This window comes from Rhincodon typus, chromosome 36, assembly GCF_021869965.1.
Source record: "Rhincodon typus isolate 14 chromosome 36, sRhiTyp1.1, whole genome shotgun sequence".
Lineage (NCBI taxonomy): Eukaryota > Metazoa > Chordata > Chondrichthyes > Orectolobiformes > Rhincodontidae > Rhincodon > Rhincodon typus.
The window spans coordinates 1,968,601-1,973,223 of NC_063367.1; the positions used below are offsets into that span (position 1 = coordinate 1,968,601).

General features: G+C 39.8%; 1 protein-coding gene across 1 annotated transcript in view; it reads left to right on the forward strand.

Moving 5' to 3' along the window:
- Positions 1-1,751, forward strand: part of ireb2 (iron-responsive element binding protein 2) — a 76,038-nt gene extending 74,287 nt beyond the window's left edge. Inside the window, exon 18 of the mRNA XM_048617020.1 lies at positions 1-1,751. This exon is cut by the window's left edge and continues 688 nt beyond it. The gene's annotated coding sequence lies outside the window, so the exon portion shown is untranslated.
- Positions 1,752-4,623: the final 2,872 nt, after the last annotated feature.

The following is a 4,623-nucleotide window of genomic DNA, read 5'->3' on the forward strand; positions in this document are numbered from 1 at the left end:
TAATGAGCGTTCAAATAATGAGCGTTCAAATAATGAGCGTTCAAATACTGTGAAACAAGGCTGTCTGGGTGGGAGGTGGAGGGTACAACTGACAAACTGCGAAAAACTTGGGATAGAAGCACTGTGGGGGGAAAAGAAATGTTCTGGGATTTTATTTGCTGTCTGTGTAAGCAGCGAGAAGCCATCAGACTGTTTGGTATTATATGATAGGTGTCCAAGCAAATGTATTTCAGTGGTAACTCTACTGTACAAATGCTACTGATGAACTGTACATTTTTAATAGGTTGTAAGAATAAACAAGTAAATGGTTAAAATCTAGATCATGCTGTTTGCTGCACTGTAAAAAGCCCAGCTTCCTCAAAGCTCTCAAAATATGGATATTTATATCAAGTGAGTGAGCCATTGCTGTGCTTAATGGGCTAGTATCACCTTGAGTATCTGGTTCATTGCCTGCATTTTATTTTTTTATTCATTTGTTGATGGGGGCCTTGCTTGCTGGGCTAATATTTATTACCCAACCCTAATTGTCCAGAAGGCAGTTAAGAGTCAACCACATTGCTTCAGTTTGTTTCAGTACAAACGCATTTGTTTCAGTAGAGATGTATCTGGTAATATGAAGAATCATGGAACACCTGATCTAATGATGGTCCGTGAAATGTCTTTAATGCAGCTGTTACTCAGAATCACCTAACAGTACAGGGGACCTACTTTGAGAATATCTTGGCCAGTTAGCCTGGTTTCCTCAATCTCGTGATTTCATGGATTTGGAAAGTGAAATAGCGAAGAGAGTGGTGTAGTGGTAATGTCACAGGTCTAATAATCCAGAAGCTCAGGCCAATGATCTGGAGATGTGGGCCCATATCCTGTCTTAACAAAAAAAATGAATGTGAGGTGCTACAGCTTTCAAAGCACAGGGGCAGTTAGAGATCATCTGACCAATCTTCATTCATGAACCTCAGTGGATTGCGTGATGTGCATTCAGCTTATGGGCATCCACTAATGCACAGTGATGACCGTTAGTGCTGGATACAGAAGGGACAAATGTCAGAATTAATTTGTGTTGGAGTGATTGCACATTCTTGTCTCCCAGCAGGTATTGTCTAGAGTTGACAGCTGGGTGAGTTGAGGAAACTGGGTATACCATGTATAACTCATGGTAAAGGGGACCTCGTAAAATTTCACCTTGTGAATCTTGGCCTAAGAAACTGACATTTTTCATATACTTCATGTTAGAATTAATCCTAACTTTTCAGGGATCAAAACACAGTATTTCAGAACCAAAGTATTAGTGATTTTAATTTCTTTGTGAATGCATACATCTTAATAGAGAGTTGGCGGTATAGAGGTAATAGGGAGGGTAATTTAGACACTCAAGCTGATGCTGTGGGTCATGGGTTCAAACCTCACCATAGCAGCTGATGGAATTTAAATTCGATTAAAAATTCAGGAATTGAAAGCTAGTCTTGAGTGATGCTGACCGTGAACCAATCATCAATTGTCATAAAAACCCATCATGTGACCCATCATTGTGGTGCCCTCTGAAATGGCCTAGCATGCCACTCAGTTGAAGAGCAATTTGGGATAGGAAACAAATGCTGGTATTACCTATGACATTTGCATCCCTTCGAAAGAATTTTAAAAATGAAAATGAATAGCAGCAAAAGCTTGAAATATTTATATATTTTATGTTTTTGTTTATATTTATTCTAATGAAGTAGATGATCAGATTATTAAAATTAATATGAATTCTTTAGTGTTGTTTGTTTTAACTTTATTCCATTACAATGGTCATTTTCATGCCCAGTTCAGCACTCCATCAACCTGTTGAAAACATAACCTGTGTAGAAAATGACCCCATCCATGACTTTTGGCCTCAATGATTCAAATTGTCCACAGGTCCATATAATATACAGGGGGTTATTGAGTAAGTGCACTGAAGTTGAACTGATGAGATAGTTGTTTCAAGGAGCCTTCACAAACATGATTGACTGCTTGGCCTCTTTATCTGTGCTGTATTCTGAGAGTCTACTCTGTTCGACCACGTTTATGGCACTGTATAGTTTCCACTGAGCCCAGGGTTTTGTCTACCACACTTGAGTTAACGTTAAAAATTCCCTGTACAGTGCTGTGATGATAAATGAGTAGTAATCTGCTCCTGTGTAGGTCTCCTGCATGTAGCATGGTTTTATCCTGGTTTGAGGTATCCCACTGTAATTGCCTGAGAAGCAGTAACCAAAAGGAGGGGGAAGAGACTCTGAAAGGTTACAAGAGGCAAGAGATTTAATAACAACAGTGGACTACTTTCAATTGCGCTATGACCATTACCCAACCTCCCAGTGTTGACTAACATCTTACAAAGCCTTTGCACTGAAGCCAGCAGATAATGTAGATTAATTCATTTACAAGTTACTAACATAACAAAACTCCCAGAATTACTCTGAAACTGCAGATGAAAGCAGACTGTCCTTTCCAAAACAATTTGGGGTGGTGTTTCCACTTAAGCAATTGTCCCCAGTCCCTTTGAGAGTCAAAGTATCATTTTGATAAATTCTCAGATCCTTCTGTCCCTCCTGAAGTCTTGTGCCCAGAAGCTGTTCACTCTCTAACTCACTCCAGGTGTCTAACCAGTGCTTTTATACAGCAAACCAGGATTCCCACCAACTTGATATTGGCATTAGCGCATCTTTTGTGTTAGTTATGTTGGTGCAGACTTTGATGGGCTGAAGGACCTTTTCTGCACTGTATGAATCTAACTACCTGTGGTTTCTATTCATCTAGATATAAAGGCCAGCAATCCATAAGCCTCTTTGATTTTGAACCTATTAATGACCTTAACTAATGTCTGATTCCAGCTTTCTGCTATTTAGAAAGTATCCTGTTGTCCTCCTTTCATTCTATGTGGATGACCTCATATTTGCCTACATTGATATCAGTTTGGCTCAATTATATCTGTTTACTTAAGCAATCAATACTTCTGTAAAATATTAAACCTCCATCTGTCCTATCTATGATGTCACCTAACTTTGTGTTATCAGCAAATTTGGGCATGAGGATTTCTGTAATGTCCAAGTCTTTACAAATGCTGATAATAAGGAAGTTCCTACTATAAGGAATGGCCTTAATTACCCTTTGGGTAATATATTTCACTGACCACAACTTGAAACTTCTTAAATATTCAATTAGGTTCCTCATGACCTTTTTCATACCTATAAGACCATAAGAAATAGAGCAAAATTGGGCTATTTGGCCCATGGAATCTGCTGCACCATTTGATATGCTTCTCAACCCCATTCTCCCTGTAAGCCTGTACACCTTTATGAATTAAGAATCTATTAATCTGTGTCTTAAATACACTTCATTATGTGTACTCCACAGCCCTCTGTGGCAATGAGTTCCACAGATTAACCACCCACTGGCTGAAGAAATTCCTTCTCATCTTAATTCTAAAGGGACATCTCTTCACTCTGAGGCTGTCCTCGTCTCTCCTACTAGTGGAAATGTCTTCTCCACATCCACTCTATCCAGGCCTCTTGGTATTCTGTAAGTTTCAATGAGATCCTCCCTCATCCTTCTAATTCCATTGAGTACAGACCCAGAGTCTCAACCGCTCATATGATAAACCTTTCATCCCCAGGATCATTCTTGTAAAGCTCTTTTCTGGACCAAAGCCAGCACAATTTTCCTTGCATGCTGGGCCCAAAACTGCTTACAACATTTCACATACGGTCTAACCCCAGATCCTCATGCAGCCTCAATAGTACATTTCTGCTCTTGTATGCTAGCCCTTTCAAAATTAAATGCTAAAATTGCATTGCCTTCTTAACTGCAAGCTGAACTGAACCTTCAGAGAATCTTGAACTAGGACTCCTAAGTCTGTGCTTCAGATTTTCAAAACCTTTCCCCATTTTAAAAAATAGCCTGTGTCGCTTCTTCCTACCAAAGTGCATAATCTCACACTTTCCCACGTTGTACTCCAACTGCCACTTTTTGCCCACTCAAGCTAACTAGCCTACAGTTTCCTGTCTTCTGCCTTCCTTCCTTCTTAGACAGATGTTACATTAGTCATTTTCTAGTCCTCTAAGGCCCTCCCTGACTCCAGTAATTCCTGACAGATCACCACCAATGCTTCCACAATCTCATCAGCCATCTCCTTCAGCACTCTGGGGCATAGTCTATCTGGTCAGGGGGATTTATCCACTTTCAGACCTTCCAGTTTCTTCTTCGTGATGGCCACTACACTCACCTCTGCCCTGACACTCAAAAGTTCTGGTAAGCTGCTGTTGTCTTCTACTGCAAAAACTGATGCAATTCAGTTCCTTTGTTCCCCATTACTACTTCACCAGCCTCATTTTCCAGTGGTCCAATGTCTACTTTTTGCCTCTCTCTTACCTTTTATATGAATAAAAACTTTCTTGCAATTTTTTTATATTACTAGCTAGCTTACCCTCATATTTCATTTTCTCCACTCATTAATTTTTTTAGACATCCTTTGGTTTTTAAAGACTTTTCAATCCTGTGACTACCCGTTAATCTTCACAACATTGTTTGCTTTTATGCTGTCCCTGACTTCCCCTGTCAGCCCAGGTTGCCACGTTCCTTGTGATGAATTTCTGCTGCGCATCC